The sequence below is a fragment of the Hyperolius riggenbachi genome, chromosome 6 (assembly GCF_040937935.1).
Source record: "Hyperolius riggenbachi isolate aHypRig1 chromosome 6, aHypRig1.pri, whole genome shotgun sequence".
Classification (NCBI taxonomy): domain Eukaryota; kingdom Metazoa; phylum Chordata; class Amphibia; order Anura; family Hyperoliidae; genus Hyperolius; species Hyperolius riggenbachi.
The window spans coordinates 222,329,509-222,347,194 of NC_090651.1; the positions used below are offsets into that span (position 1 = coordinate 222,329,509).

Genomic DNA, 17,686 nt, shown 5'->3' on the forward strand with positions numbered 1-17,686 from the left:
ATGCCTAATGATTACGATTTTGTGGCGCTAATTTTTGGGCGATTTTTCAATGATTGTAGTTTGCGATTCTCATTCAAGAGAATGAGAATTGCATCACGATTGCCACCATAATGCTGCATGCAGAGCGTTTATAAGTTACACAAATTTCAAGTGCTGCAGTGAGACGGGTCCCATAGGGACACATTTGTCACAGCGCTTTACTAATTGCCCGCAATCAGCAGAGCAGTGAAACATTCCTCAAAAGCACCTGAGTGTGAACCAACCCTTATCAAAAATACAATAGTTCGCTACAAATTGCCCTGTTACTATGCATCTTTAGGCCCGCTACAAAAATACTCATGTTCTGATTCTCTAAAACCTGTGAACTGGGTATCTGGTAACACCTGTAGCTTGCATGTTATGCTTATGGGAGTAACTTCTGGCTCATGTGAAGCTGAATACTTACAGATACCTTCTGTTTTCGGGAGGCCCCCAGTAGATCACAGAAGACAGCAGTGTTCAGCTTCACTCCAGTGATGTCATTCATCCCTGATGTGTTTGCTTTACTATTTCTGGAGCCAGTCCAAGCACCCACTCTCCTATACTTTATACTTCATTGCAAGGAGTGATGTGGGGCGTTAATGTATACTCACAATGTAAACACAAATACTGAATACTAAATGCTCCAGGATCAAAGTTTAGTTATGGAAATCCATTTTAAATTCAGTTCACCTAATCTATCGCCACTGTATCTTGATTATATAGATTTGGGCACACAAGCGCAATAAAGCTCATACTGTGCCCTGATTCACTAACAGTCAGGCCAGGCAACTGTCATGTCCATATATAGCTACAGTTCACACTTGTCAGTTATAAATATTATAAGACGATTTAAAGTGAACCAGAGATGAAGCACCCTCATGTATTTTACCATATATATACAGTATATAAGTGGGAACATTAGAGAAAACACCTACCCTGCTCTCTGTTTCATTCTTCACTGCTCAGTCTGCTTCTCATCAGCCCTGATCCCTGACTAAGTCTGGCTTTGCTCAGAAATCATTATAGCTGAGTCATTATAGCAGAGCTAGAAGGGGGCAGGCTTGGGCTTGAAAAGACATCAGAGAAGACAGACTCAGCTATAATGATTCCTGAGCAAAGCCAGACTGAATGCTCAGTCAGGGATTTTATCAGGGCTGATTAGAAGCAGGCTGAGCAGTGAAGAATGAAACAGAGAGCAGGGTAGGTGTTTTCTCTAATGTCCCCACTGATATATATATGGTAAAATACATGAGGGTGCTTCGTCTCTGGTTCACTTTAAGTACAGTATTGAGAAAAAGGGTTTGAAGGTAATTCATGTGTTAATTCGCGTCCGTGCCTTGGCTGTAAAAGTTACCTCCATTCCTAAACAGGGTCACCGACAGTAATAAAACCTTTCCAGAGGTTTAAATCTTTCCTATTTTGTTCTGTAAAGGTTTTGGCTGGGGGTCTGCATACAGCCCAGTTGTCTAGAGAGAAGGATTGCACTGCTGCAAATGAGAAGGATTGCGCTGCTGCAGATGAGAAGCATTGCACTACTGCAGATTGCTTCTGTGTGCTGCTTATAGTATACTTTGCATAAATGGAAGGAAACTGCTGCAGGTGAAATTCTGGTAATGTGTCCCTATCAGGCTTACTGAAAACTACAAAATGAAAACTAAATGTAATAATTAAATAGTTGATGTATTGTCTGCGCACTTAGGATAGCCTCAATCCTTGCAGAAAGCAAATAATGCTTATTTACATAAATAAAAAAGTCATGATAGACAATGTATATTAAAAACCACATTAAAGCCCTGCTTCATATTTGTCAGTATTGTATTTTTTTGTTTTTGTTTTTTTGTACACTAGTAGGAATAAATAGTTATACTTTGGAGATTGCCCACTAGAGAAATCTTCATTATTGTTGCTCTTTGGGTCCCCGGTTGGTTTCCCCCAGCCTGTTTGTCTTCGTTTTTTGGCATTAGAGTCAATTCTTTCCATTGTGGAATGATTATCACGGCTGTCTGTGTTTCATGCTTCTGTATACATAAAGATTGATTATTGTAGTTTTAAGGTCTGCAGAGAGAGAGAAAAAACACTTATTAAAATGTTAAATAAAAAAAAATTAAAACTCTACAACAATTTGCCTTAGAACTTAACCTCCTGAGCGGTATGCCCGACACTGTGTCGGGCATGCGGCTTCAGAGGTTTTGCTGGCCTCAGGTGTCCCCCAGAGTAAATCTGATAGGTTTACTGGCTGTATTACAAGTTAGCTAGCACTAGGCTAGCTTTGTTAGGTCGCCAGCACCCCCCTCCCGATTACCCCCTGATCCCCGCTATAGAGACGCTATATACAGTGGTGTGAAAAACTATTTGCCCCCTTCCTGATTTCTTATTCTTTTGCATGTTTGTCACACTTAAATGTTTCTGCTCATCAAAAACCGTTAACTATTAGTCAAAGATAACATAATTGAACACAAAATGCAGTTTTAAATTATGGTTTTTATTATTTAGTGAGAAAAAAAACTCCAAACCTACATGGCCCTGTGTGAAAAAGTGATTGCCCCCCCTTGTTAAAAAATAACTTAACTGTGGTTTATCACACCTGAGTTCAATTTCTGTAGTCACCCGCAGGCCAGATTACTGCCACACCTGTTTCAATCAAGAAATCACTTAAATGGGAGCTATCTGACACAGAGAAGTAGACCAAAAGCACCTCAAAAGCTAGACATCATGCCAAGATCCAAAGAAATTCAGGAACAAATGAGAACAAAAGTACTGTAATTGAGATCTTAAGTCTGGTAAAGGTTATAAAGCCATTTCTAAAGCTTTGGGACTCCAGCGAACCACAGTGAGAGCCATTATCCACAAATGGCAAAAACATGGAACAGTGATCAACCTTCCCAGGAGTGGCCGGCCGACCAAAATTACCCCAAGAACGCGGAGAAAACTCATCCGAGAGGCCACAAAAGACCGCAGAACAACATCTAAAGAACTGCAGGCCTCACTTGCCTCAATTAAGGTCAGTGTTCATTACTCCACCATAAGAAAGAGACTGGGCAAAAATGGCCTGCATGGCAGATATCCAAGGCGCAAACCACTTTTAAGCAAAAAGAACATTAAGACTCGTCTCAATTTTGCTAAAAAACATCTCAATGATTGCCAAGACTTTTGGGAAAATACCTTGTGGACCGACAAGACAAAAGTTGAATTTTCTGGAAGGTGCGTGTCCCATTACATCTGGCATAGAAGTACCACAGCATTTCAGCAAAATAACATCATACCAACAGTAAAATATGGTGGTGGTAGTGTGATGGTCTGGGGTTGTTTTCCTGCTTCAGGACCTGGAAGGCTTGCTGTGATAGATGGAACCATGAATTCCACTATCTACCAAAAAATCTTGAAGGAGAATGTCCGGCCATCTGTTCGTCAACTCAAGCTGAAGCGATCTTGGGTGCTGCAGCAGGACAATGACCCAAAACACACCAGCAAATCCACCTCTTAATGGCTGAAGAAAAACAAAATGAAGACTTTGGAGTGGCCTAGTCAAAGTCCTGACCTGAATCCTATTGAGATGTTGTGGCATGACCTTAAAAAGGCGTTTCATGCTAGAAAACCCTCAAATAAAGCTGAATTACAACAATTCTGCAAAGATGAATGTGCCAAAATTCCTCCAGAGCGCTGTAAAAGACTCGTTGCAAGTTATCGCAAACGCTTGATTGCAGTTATTGCTGCTAAGGGTGGCCCAACCAGTTATTAGGTTCAGGGGGCAATTTCTTTTTCACACAGGGTCATGTAGGTTTTGAGTTTTTTTTCTCATTAAATAATAAAAACCATCATTTAAAACTGCATTTTGTGTTCAATTATGTTATCCTTGACTAATAGTTAACGGTTTTTGATGAGCAGAAACATTTAAGTGTGACAAACATGCAAAAGAATAAGAAATCAGGAAGGGGGCAAATAGTTTTTCACACCACTGTACATTGCCCAGCCTGGTTCCAGCAATCGCGCAGCCTTCCCACACAGCTCTGGTCTCTCTATGGGGAGGATCGGGTCTGCGCATGACGTCATGACGTCGGTGACGTCATGATGTTATGTACGATCCTCCCCATAGAGAAGAACGGAGCTATGTGGGAAGGCTGCGCGATTGCAGGGTTCTCATTAACAGCATTATAACATTACAGTTTTTGAAGTATGTTATCATTTTAGAAGTTTATTTTTATTTTATTTAAGTTATAGTTTTTGTCATATTATTTGGTGTGTATGTACAGATTTTACATTATCAAAGATATTATCGTTTCTATGTGTATAAGGGTGTTTCTGCAGGGGGAGCAGTTAGCGTTAGGCATCACCAAGCGGGGTGGTTAGGGTTGGGCACCACCCAGGGGGTTGTTAGGGTTAGGCAACATGGGGTGGTGATTAGGCAACACCAGGGGGTTGGTTAGGGTTAGGCACCACCGGGTGAGGGTTCTGTGTGAGAGTAGGGTTGGGTTAAGCTGTATTGTTGAATTACGTTATGATTTTTAACACTAATATATTTCCGTTTTCAACTCTCGTCTGTTTTAAAACCGTAGTTATTGTTACCAATTGTTACCAATATTTATCGTTATTGAGATTTCATTATTCACTGGCGCCATTTCGTTATCCAGCCAGGCCCTTTTTTCCTTTTAAAAATGTGTGGCATTTAGTAGTGAAATACCTCACACTTGAATTCTGAAGTGAAATAAGGTGCATGTTTGCATGTCTTTTACCTCACATAATTAGACCTACCTCTACCACATGATAAATGCAGTGCTGTGACAGAATTGTGATATCTGTCACATAACATGGAGGCTTTTCAGCTTGTACTGTGTTCAGGGCCCCCATATTTTGCTGAAGTAAGTAAAAGTGATCTGACCAACGCATCCCCCCAGCTTTCATTTTGTTTTAAAAAATAAAAAGTGCTCCAAACCCCGCACAATCCTTCATCTGCTGCCCCCCCCCCCCTCTCAACATTGCCAATTTCCCGACCTCTGACTGGAAAATAAAGTGAAAAAAATGCTCCAACCCACAACCTCTATTTTTTAAAAAATCAAGTAAAACTGCGGCAAACACTGATTCCCCCCCCTCCTCCTCTGGTTAAAAGTGCTCCGAGCCCCCCCCCCCCCCGCCCTCAGCAGCCTCTAAATGTAAAAGTACTCACACCCCCAGTCTCTAAAAGTGCTGACCCCACCCTCTAAAAGTGCCCCTACACCCCCCCCCCTCCCCCAGCCTCTAAAGGTAAATGAGCTGGATTTTTTTATTTATTTTGTATAATGGATGCCTATAAATTTACTTTTCATAGGTTGCTGAATAATCAAAAACACCTTTTCTCCTCAAAAAAAAAAAAAAATCTTCCAAAGACTATCCTAACTTATGGAAGACAATTAAAGACTATGGCTATCATTCATAAAGCATTTCCGCATTCGGAAATGCTTAATACCGGTGACTTTACCGAACACTCTGCAAAATCCCCATTCATAAAGGCTCTTTCCGCATGAAAAGCTGACAGAGCGATACATTTCCGCCTTGTGCGGAGTTTTTCTAGATTTATCTAGAAAAAGTTACAAACACGTCCATTCATAAAGATTAGAGCAAGAGGTATGCAGAAGGAAAATACCGCTTGCTCGACAGTAGCGATAGGCGGGCGGAATACGTGTAAATGAATGGGACGGACCTCCCAAGCAGCATCAGACAGAGGAGCGCACGGAGGGAATCGGGCAGCTTTTATCTTTCCGCATGTCTTCCGCCACGCTACCGCCAGCTTCCTCCAGAAAACCTCTGCACTTCTACCGCAACAGGCAACTTCTTTATGAATGACCACCCAGAAGTCTTAAGTACCGGTTGCGGAGAAGAACGGTGTTTTCCCGCACTACCGACTGCACCTTTATGAATGATAGCCTATTACTTATTTGCTGCAGGCTTACCACTTACCTCACTCTATGCATTTACCTCATGTTTTACCTCATGTTTTACCTCATGTTCGGAAATGGAGAAAAATCTTTCAGAATTGATAAAAGAAGAGGAAAATACCTCATGAGGTATTTTACCTACAAAAAAATATTTACCTCACATAGCTACCAGAATTGAGCCCAATGTCTTGTTTATAATTCCAGTGATCTGGAAAAGTTTAAAGAGTGCTTTTCTGGTGAACAACCTGTTTGACTTTTTTTTTATAAACAAGCCCTATGATCTACTGTATATCTACAGAAGCGAAAGTATTGATTAGGGCATCAATAATAATGAAACTTGTAACAAAGGACCTAATGCACTAACTAGCAAAAATACTGCTGTGCATAGACAGCACACAGTAATATTACTGGTATTACTGGCAGCAGTGTACCATGCATTATTCTATTAACGTGACCTACAGTACATCACTTCCTATATCGAAATCCTTTTCTAACAAATTTCCATCTATTAGACATAGGAGCATATTTCTGGCTTTGGCTGCTCTACACACAGACATGAATTAATCACCAAATGTAGCCAACACTGGAATATATAAATTACTGTAATCCCAGGTGACCATTGTATTACTGTACGAGCCGATTGGGTTGAAATATGCCTTACTTACGAGTATCTTCCCATTTTCCGGACGAGTAAGATAATGATCATGGCACTAACTGCAACCAAGGACACAATGCCAGCCACTATTCCAATCAGTGTTCCCAAATCCAGGCCACCTGCAAAAACAGCAATTATTAATGACCTTCCTTTAGTAGGTTTAATAATTCATTTGTTTTTACAAATTCTAGCATAACTCTAAAAATACTGAAAATGCTCATGTTTACCTAGGACAAGCATGTGCAGTTATTTAACTCTGTTTCAAAAGGTGCTGCACAGGAAGTATCTGCTGCTTTCTCTAACCTATTGTTAGGAACTATGTGCTGCTCTTTTCTGGCTTTATGAACATGTAGCAGCCCTGGAGTTCTGCTCTCCACCAGCAGAGGGCTCTGTGGACTGTGAGCAGCCCTGATGTTCAGCATGCATCTTGTTTGTTACCTGGACTATATAAGAACTGCCTTTTCCTCCTGCTGGTTGCCAGAGTCTAGCAGTTCTTTGCAGCCTTGAGCTTCTGGACAACCTGCTACTTGACCTGTTCCTTACCCTGAGATTATATTTGCCTTTCTGTTGCTGAACCCTGTATACCTTGTCTGACTCTGATTCCTGCCTGCTCCTCTGTACTTCGATTGGTTTGTTGCCTGACTTTGTATTACATTTGACTTTGATTTCTGCCTGCTCCTTTTTGTACCGTGATTGTTGTATATTATTCCTGTATATATTGTATATATATATATATATATATATATATATATATATATATATATATATATATATATATATATTAGCTAGAATATATATATAGATAGGGTCTTTGGGGGGGTTGCACATTTATATGTATGGCGATTGCTTTGTATATACTGTGTTGTGCACGTGGTTTGCATCTGCTCTGTATATAGTGTGTTGCGCAAGTATTTGCATTTATCTGTTTGTTTGCACAATCCAGGTCACAATAAACCATTATTGCACATTATTCATTGTTTCAGTGTCTGTATTGCTGCACACTGTGGTCATCACCTGTTCCTCCATTCAGGTTTGTAACACCTATGCTGCAGAGAGAGTTAGGGCTTGTTCACACTTAGGTAGTTTTGCATTTTTTGTTAGCGCCGGCGAAAAATGCCCTAAAATTCCTTATAGGATAGTTCATATATTTGAGTGTTGTCAGCTTTCTGCTTTTCTTTTCAGAGGCTGCGGTCTTTCTGACAAAAAAAATCACGTCCTCCTTGTGCTTCCTGTAAGCGAGCTCTCTTGCTTACAGGATGGGAATTAAACAAAATCACTGTGGCCATCGTGTGGCCAAAGAGTAAAACTACATGCACATATATTTTTTTTCACACATAAATTACATTTAAAATTAACTGTTTACCTCCCACACCCAAAAAATACCCAAATAAAAATTTTAACAAAAAAACAAACAAACAAAAAAAAAAAAGCAAATAATAAAAAAAAAAAAACAACATACATAGTTACCTAAAGATCTGAACTTTTTAAATATGCATGTCAAGAGGGTACATTACCAATATTTTTTAAAAAATTATAAGCTTATAAATAGTGATGGATGCAAAACTTAAAAATGCACCTTTATTTTCTAATAAAATATTGGCACCATACATTGTGATAGGGTCATAATTTAAATGGTGTAATAAAATGTGTGGGTTTAAAGGAATACTATCGATACCCAAGTGTTCTAAAATGACAGTGTGCAAATAATGTCTAAGTAGCTGTGTAAACATTTTCCTACTTTTCATGTTAAATATCAGAGGCAAAAGCTATAATTTATTGAGGGTAGGATTTAGCTGTATTGGGACAAATCAATTGCAGAAGGGGTGTCTGCTTCAATGCACAGCCAGAGTTGCACATCAGACTACAGAAAGCAAATATCAAACATATCAAACTCTGAAAGCAAAAACTGTATGAAAAAGCTGTGACAATTACGGTAGTTACATGTCCTCTGCTCTCTTCAGACAGGTCAGTCAGAAACACAGGACACAGAAGCTGCAGCTGTTGGGAGCTCTCTTCTCTGTCACACACAGAGCTACACATAGAGTTAACTGATCAAGTGTGAGGGGAATTTACCCTCTCCTCATGGCTCAGTCAGCCGTCAGTTTTGGCGTCAGTAAACTTTGAATGTATTTTGCTAACAGTAAACAAAGAAGTTGCTACTAAAATGTATACACCAGTACTTAGCAGCACTTCCCAAACAATTCCTGTGTCAATTGAAAAAAATATGTGAATCGATAGTATTCCTTTAAATTATGGTAGCATGTATTATTTTAAAGCTATAATGGCCAAAAACAGAGAAATAATGAATTTTCCAGTTTTTTATTAATATTCCTATTAAAATGCATTTAGAAAAAAATAATTCTTAGGAAAATGTACCACCCAAAGAAAGCCTAATTGGTGGTGGAAAAAACAAGATATAGATCAATTAATTGTTATAAGTAGTGATACAGTTATTGGCGAATGAATGGGAGGTGAAAATTGCACGGATGTATAAAATGAAAATGACCAAAGACTGAAGTGGTTAAAATCGACAAAATATGCTGTATAAATGTTCAGGGAAAATCTTTAAGGTATGGAAAACAGAAATGAGTACGCACGAACAGCAGAAGCTACTGCCCAACACACAACAAGATGGACTTTGTAAAATGATGGACTTTAGCAGAAGGAAACCACCAAGATTGCCTTTGGTATCACAGAAAAATAGGAAAAGATGCCTGTTGCCACCGTGCTCGATCGGCTCAAATTGGTTTGAGGCACATCAATCAGAGTGGTCACTAGTCAAGGATATGGACCAAGTGTTTTAAAAGTTATTGATTTGAAATCAGCTAATCAAGAAGCTCCTACACAGATACAAACAAGTCTTTTCGCTGAGTGCCTACACATAATTATCACCGTATGTTACAGGTGCCTAATACCCACATGCCATACCATTAGGATCTTCTATAAACACTGTGTATGTAGAATTTTCAAGGCTTTCAGTATGGGTTTCCACTATTAAGAATCCATCTGTACTGCTGTCAGAGAGGCTGTCAGAAGGGGTGGTGACATTAACATTTGCCTCTGGAACCTAAATAAAATGATTTACAGTAAAGAGAATGAGACATTTTAATTTAAAGTACTGTAGTAATAACATCAAGTAAATAGCCTAGCATATGGCAGAAAAACGGTAGTAACAATGTTTAAAGCATTATACAAGTTGCAGTTGACAAACAGTGAAGAGATTCTGCTCAGCTACTAAATTAATTAAACACTATCAGAATCTGTGCTTGACAGGCACACCATCATTCACTTTCACAAAAACCTTAGTGCTCAGTTAAATATCAGCAGATGTTAGCGTGGTCATGGCTGTAAGACAGGGCCGGAGCTACCATAGGAAAAAATGGGCAATTGCCCCAGGGCCCCAGAGCCTGTAGGGGCCCCCAAGGTGTCCCTCCCCATCTTAACTGTTGCTCCCCAGGGACTCTGCAGAGTCTGTTAAGTTGGGAGATGATTGGGGGAGGGTCAGTAGCCAGCTCAGGGGCCCTGGAGGGAAATTTGGCTGCAACAAAGGGCCTCTAATGACGCTTTTTGGTCGGGGGTGTCTGTTGGGGGGCCCCCAGGCTAATTTTGCCCTAGGGCCCAATTGTTACTTGAACCGGCCCTGCTGTAAGATCCATAATCCTGTATTTTTTCATCAAGAAGGAGGTACTGCAGACTGTGTCCTTGTTCCACTTTGCACTCAGACCTCTGACAGTCCTCCCTAAAGGCACGTACACAAGCCGGATTCCTGCAAACAACTGGTCATCAGACCCTCCCGTGGGGCGGACGTTTTAGCTACAGTTTGCCAGTGTGTACAGTCTGTCAGCAGATAAGGCTGCTTTTGACTGATCCGCTCGGTGGGATATGTTGTATGTCCAGAATTAAGGGTAACTAGAATAGTAGCATAGAACATCTCATATTGTTGTTTTCAGTTTAAGGGTGGGATGTTGCAAAATGGCTTTCGCACTGCTCCATTACACACACTTTAGTATATGGGAAGACTGCTTTGACAGTGAAAATGTGGGGTAAATGTAGAAGCGAACACTAAAAATCCAGTGCAGGAGGTTTGGGCCTCCATAGACCGTAATAGGAATTACGGCTATAGCGGTGCACACTGAGTAACTTTGGCGCCATCAGAAGACGGAGCTGAAGTTACTTTTAAAACATTGTAATTTGGCCTCCAGCAATCGCTGGAAGCCAAATTACAAATTTCCCTACCATCCACCTCGACCTGGCGGGGAAATAGTAATTAACGCCGCCGGGAGTTGTGCAGGAGCAGGGTTAGCCATATACCGGCTATATCCTGCGCCCAAGTCTCCCGGCAACTTTTTCATAGGTACGCATGTAAAAGAGACCTAAGAGCTACATTTCTAAGACTGAATTCCCCTCAACTGTGTCAGTGTAATCTAAAATCTGCTTCATTCAGTTGCATAACAAAATAAATAATAGCCTTTGATCTTTACAGTCGTGTCTTGTTACCAGCAGTTTTTCCTCAGGCAGATAGAAGTATTTTGGCTTCTGTTCACCTTTTAGGAGAGCTGGGTCTAAATTCGCTATTTAACTGTCTCATTTGCACTTTTTTTTAACTCTTGCGATGCAAATGTATTAATTAGAATTAATCCCAGACAAATTATTAGTAGGATTATAAATGTGGCAGTTTCCATATGTCTCCATATGCTTCTCACTTCAGGTTACCTTACCTTAAAGTGGAGCTGTCAGGAATACTATCTCAGAAAAAAAACCTCATAAGTAGATAAATACTTGCTCTACTTACATAACAGATGTATTGCACTGTCCACATTTTGATTTTAGTGATTTTTCTATAGTAAAAAAAGAGAGAATCATTCTTAGGATTTTCCATTTTGTCTGGGTCTATCTTGAAGCCAATCCTGACATAATTTCCTCCCTCACTCTGTCTGTGTATCATTGGCCGCCCTCCTCCCAGTCTTTGGACACTCCCACCCAGCTCTGCAGTAGAAAGTGCATTGTCTCTGCATGAGAAATATTGGCCAATCAGAGAGGAATAGATGTGTGGGAGAGGAAAACAGGAGGGAAAGAGGCTTCAGCCAACCAGGCTGCATTAGTTAAGTCTGAGGGGAAAGTAAACAAGAAAAAAAGAAAAACCAGCATGCCCTGTTGTCACGGAAGAGCCGTGAGAAAAGAGGATGCAATCACTATCGGTTTGCTGCACCGATTGTCATTGCATTGCCAGATCTAGATTGTATGTCTGTGGATACCAGACAGTCAAGCCTGGGGGTCCCTGTTGTCTTCATAGGTGTTAGCAGAGTTCATTTCATGAGAGCCAAGTATGCTTTCTGATAAGGCCTGTGTGGTTAATTAACTGGATCAAAAGAGTCCCTTGCCAGTGACACTGAGGTGTGAAAGCTCCAGCAGTAAGCCCCAAATGGCAAGTGTTACTGCCTTTTGAAGAGACAGGATAAACTCAGCATGAGACTGCCTGACTCCGTCAGAAGCAGAGAGTAAATTAATGCTGTATATGATTTTTTGCTTATTTACGGAATATAGTATCTAGGATAGTTATGAGAGTTGTATCATTGGGTTTGTAGTGTCTTGCTGAATCTTTTGGGGCAAGGGGTACTCTACAACCAAGTTATTAAACTTCTCAGAAACTGGACCCTCTACTCTAATCATGTCTGATGTCATAGGAATTGTCATAATCTGAGGAATATTAATCTGTTATCAGCGCAAATGTGGCATTTATCGGTTTTGAATTACAGCGTTTTATACGTTTAAACCTAAATCTCTCTCCGAGGGAATTAACTGTGGTTGGTTTGTGAACCAGAGAGGACTGGCTTTGTTCCACCCCCAAAACTAGCTTCCATAAAACCAGGGTGCATACAGGGAGGGACAGTCCTCCAAATCCCATCTTCACGAGAGCATGCTGCTGCTAGCCAGAGGACCATGGGGTTAGCGGCCATCTTGTCTGAACTTTGCTCCTGAACTGAAACAAAGGAACTTTACGAGTTTTCCCAGAAAGGACATATTTCCACGGAAGCGGAAAAAAAAATATGATATTGTGAACTGGTTGTGTACTATGAATAATTACTAGAAGATTAGCAGCAAAGAAAATATTCTCATACTTTTATTTTCAGGTATATAGTGTTTTTTCTAACATTGCATCATTCTGTAATATGTGCACATTACACAACACTCAGCATTCAAAATGAGTCTTTCAGAGCAGTCTGTGAAGTAATGACCTCTCCTCTAACAGAGGAAAAGTAAATAGTCCAGGAACAGTTGAGATAATAAAAGTCAGATAACAGCCCTCTCCACGACTAACTTAGTCGGAGAGCTTAATGGCTTGTTTGCATAGAGATAACAACTGGAGTTTCTCAACTCTTCCTGTACTGGAAACAATTACACTGATGTATCTGATCTTAATATTTTATTTCTTAGCTGTGCTACACATACATATCATAATATCATCATTTTTTTTCGCTTCAGTGTCTCTTTAATGATTTTCTGTATATATTAATTATTTATATTGCATTTTTAATAAACAACGCTAACATCATTTATTTGTTCGGCTACACCTATTATTCAGCAACACAAAACTGAACCCTGGCTTCTGAAGAGTCGCTACTATTGTTCATAGCTAGGTAAAATACAGTGTGTTTAACCGTTTTCTATTTGCAGGTCTAGAGTCAGCCAGTCAGTGGGTTCCTCTGTCCCATGGTAACAGAGGTGGTGGCAGTTATACCCTGAAATAGAGTGTAATTTGTATTACCGTAACTCACAGGCGATTGCGAGCACAGATTGCATGGTCTGTGTGCTGAAACCGATTGGAAGGCATTTTGCATCCCGGCCACTAGGGGGCTTGTGACACCTGCAACTTCCTTTGTGCAGCAGATGTACCAAATAAGAGCCAGGGAATCTGGGGAATTATGTTTTATGGAGAAGAAAAATAAGAGTGATTTTTAACTTTTGGATTGCCTGGTTAGCATCCTTATTACTTGTTTACCTATATTTGCAGAAACATTGAACACGTGTGATGCAAAAATGATTGTAATTCTGTAATTGAAAAGAAATATAAAAAAATGTTTGGTGTGTGGCTACCATTGGACTATGAATATGGTAGAGATTAGATTGCAATCTCCTCTAAACCAGCAGTGTAATTTTTAGGAAACAAATATTGCAGCCACAAGTAAATGACAGAATAAGCCTGCTTAGCTGTCCTAGACAAGTCCTTGTCCTTGAGAAGCAGCTCTCTGTTCTTCCCGTTCTAAAGATTCATTTAATTCTTCTCTCTAGTCAATAAGAAAAAGGTGTTTATGATGGAGAGGAGTCTCTTGAGATGTCAGTGTAAAAGACTATTGGATTTCATAGATCATTCTATCATTCTCAGTTTCATCTAGAAATCATTTACATTTAAAGCATTTCTTGTTTGACCTGCAGTGACTTGGCTTATTGGTGATGTTGGGTTGAATTTGATGTAACAGGAGTTTATATTCAGGTAATAATGTAGTCCATAATATACCGGTAGTTTTCTTGTAGCTCATATCTCATGCACATCCTTTTAAAATGCATATGTATGCATAGCAGAGTTAAAGGGATATTATAAAAAAAAACAGTACCTGGGGGTACTTACCCCAGGAGGGGAAAGCATCTGGATCTTAATGAGGCTTCGCCTGTCCTCTACACCCTCCAGGATCAAGCGGTAGCAGCCCCCAAAAATACAGTCGACAATCTTGTCAACTGTTCTGCAGGCTATTTAGCGCCTGCATTATTTACCTTTCCTGCTCCAGTGCAGACGCAGTAGGGGTTTTCCGATGAGCTCCGGTGGAAATAGCTGAGCCCGATCGGGTTCCACTCTACTGCCCCTGCGCTGGAGCAGGGAAGGTATATAGTCACATCCCCGCTGTTCTGGCGCTGCCAGCGCTGGATCCAGGATGGTGTAGAGGATGGGGAAAGCCTCATTAGGATCCAGAGGATTCACCTTCCCGAGGTAAGTACCCCCCAGGGGAAGTTTTCTGTATTACAGATTCAATTTAAGATATTGCACACACAGCAGAGAAGGATCCGGGCACCAGATGAGCAGTATCCCCCATTATTTCATCCCACACACATCACAAACAGATACATGCAAAGATTCAGCGGCCCAACAGCCGTTTCACGAGCCTTGCTCACTTCCTCAGCGACCTTCCTCTCTGAGGAAGCAAGCAAGGCTCATGAAACGGCTGTTGGGCCGCTGAATCTTTGCATGTATCTGTTTGTGCGGCGGATGAAATAAGGGGTGATACTGCTCATCTGGTGCCCAGATCCTTCTCTACCATGTGTGCTATTGGACTGTGTATTGTCTTCCGGAGGTACAGTGAGTCACTCGTGCATGTGTATGGGGCTTTACTTTGGTATCCTTGAGGTTCTTGGAGACCTATGCTAGAAAAGCGCTTTACAAATGTTTTTGTTGTTGTAACAGAGAAATTCACAGGGGCTGCTGGGAAACCATTACAATGACAGCTTTAAAAAGCTCTCTTGTACGCTTATTTTTAAAGATAGATAGATTTAAATATTAAAAATTTCAGCTTCGTTGGAAATGTTATGCAAAATTGTATGCAGCATGGAAATGGGCCAAACAAAACATTTCCTGCTGATACTGATTGGTTTAAGTCTAAGCTGCATACAATTTGAATTAAATTTGCTTGCAAGCTGGAATTATTAGCATCACATTGACCACCTCTTCTTAAAGGAAACCTGAGAGGTTCCAAAGAGCAGCATTTATACTTAACACCGGCGCATGCGCCACCATCGCCGACTACAGGTGTACAGGTGCAGAGCACTCACAGCAACAGGAGTGCGGGCCACACATTCCCAATGCAAGGCGACAGATGTGACTAAACCCTATTACTGGGGAAGATTGTAGAAGAACAGAGCCTCCCGGGAGGACAGTGAGGGAGCCCATGGAGTACACGGGACTGGAGGTAGCCCCAGGTAAGTATAAATGCGGCTATTAAAATGTCTCAGGTACATTTTAAGGTAGCCCTACATTATTAAATATCTGGTAAATCAAGTAAATGGGTGATATCTTTTAGATTGTTTAACTATTCTATCACTTTGCACCACTCTACACCATTAGGTATTAGACATGATTTCAGCAGAAATCTTCTCTGATATCGATATCACTGTCACAGTTGCTTGCTTTGCACTAGACAATGTAGTTCAAATCTATGCAGAACCCTGATCATGCATCTCTTCATGTGTTGCGGGATTGAGCATTCAAAGAAACGGCATACTAATTCAGCATGTTGAACAAGGCTGTAACGGCTAGGAGTCACATGGTCAGCTGAACATGGCTGTAGCTGTGGAATCACATGATCACCTGAACATGGCTATAGCTGTGGAGTCAAACGGTCAGCTGAACATGGCTGTAGCTCTAAGTAGTCTAATGGTCAGCTGAACAGCCACTAGAAACATAACCATGTCATGTTGTGGATCTCTTACCTCAGAAAGCGGAAGCTAATTGGACAATCTTTTTAAGAAAGCGCATGATAATAGGACATGGGCTGGTTCTATTAAAATTAGGAACAGCCTATAGTATGCAGTATGTATACCCTATGTAGCACACACCTTTTTTGCTTTGTCGAACAAAGTCATGAAAAGTAGGATTGCTTGACAATGGGGGCACAGAATGGAAATTACTGAAATAACTTTTGGGACTTCCCTCCACAAACTGGAATCTGCTGCAATTAAAGATCTAAAATCATAATTTACATGCCTCCAAAAATGCAAAACATAGAGATAAGTTAATTGGTTACCTTTCCCCACCAAAAACAATCGACTACTGGCCTAATACTATGGTAGGTATTTGATTGTAAACCCCACTGAGGGACAGTTAGTGACATGACTATGTACTCTGCACAGTACCTGAGTTTGTGCTTCTGTTGAATTTGTGAGGGATTTCAATGTCACATCCACAGTTTCTGTCTCTGTGTCCGGTAAAGGTGTAACTAGAAAAGCAAAAGCAGTCAGTCTTAAACTGATTCACTAAAAAAATAAAAGTATATAGTACATAGTATACAAGTACAAGTATACAATCCCTAATGGTTCTGGTATTTTAATATAACTGCATGAACAATTGCCAATTAATATTTCTGATTACACCCACAGCCAGGGCTGGATTTACCATACATTAATATTTCTGATTACACCCACAGCCACAGCACATTCATTCTCAATAGATCGGACTAAAGCATTGCATTGTTCGATGTAGAGCAAAGGTATGACCCATCGATTGACCCCCCACCACTGTTTTTGTTAATGATTTTAGGCACTTGATTTGGCCTGAGGAAGTGGGCAGGGACCCACAAAATGTGTTGCCAGTGCTATTAAAGTTAATTTATATATGATTTTGTCTTCATTGAGGTAAGTCACCTAAAACCTTACCTATTTTATTGTTTTTAATTCATTTTATCAGTATTTTATCTGGGTGCTTTTTCATCCTGTTTGTGCATTGTATACCCCCAGCCCTCCCTTGCCCCAGGGTAGGGGATAACTTTGGACCCTGTTTACAGGCCCCTAGGACTTTTTTTCCTCAAAAAGTGCGATTACTTCCAGCTAGACTGGATCCCTGAGTGGAGTTGGGCTTGTTGACCTCCACCTGCCTGCAGTGGTCGTTTGCCCCTTTGCAACCTCTGCTTATGAGTACCCTCTGCTTACATTATTTTGTTTCACCAAATATTTGTGACATACTGCACAGTTTGAGCTCCCGTTGTCTGGTTTTTTTTCCAGATTTTAGGGTGACTGTTCACCCTCTACCTTGTCTACCCTCACAATGTATTTGAGGAATGGGGGTTCATTATTTTGGGCAGCATGATTCCTAAATAGGAGCCTAAATGTTAAGTAAAAGGTGCTGGTGACTCAACCAGCTGCCAACAAATGCACTGTCAGTTACTGGCTTTGATAGTCTCAGTTCATTATCAATCTGTGTCAGTAGTCATTTGCATGTTAGAATGTTTTGCTCTTGGCCACTTACTACAGCCTTGGCCATTCTCAGGTTAGTGTGAGTGGTACAGGCACCTCTGATGTAAGTAGCAAGACTGTTCCAAGTTTTCACTTTTGCCCGGAG

At 40.6% G+C, this 17,686-nt stretch overlaps 1 long non-coding RNA gene across 1 annotated transcript; it reads right to left on the reverse strand.

The window, feature by feature from the left end:
• Positions 1 to 1,833: 1,833 nt before the first annotated feature.
• LOC137522656 (uncharacterized) lies at positions 1,834 to 16,562 on the reverse strand. Its single transcript, XR_011022385.1, has 4 exons — positions 16,486 to 16,562; positions 9,514 to 9,652; positions 6,596 to 6,704; positions 1,834 to 2,076 (listed from the first exon to the last, which is right to left on the reverse strand). It is a non-coding gene; the product is annotated as an uncharacterized lncRNA (long non-coding RNA).
• Between the last annotated feature and the right edge of the window lie 1,124 nt (positions 16,563 to 17,686).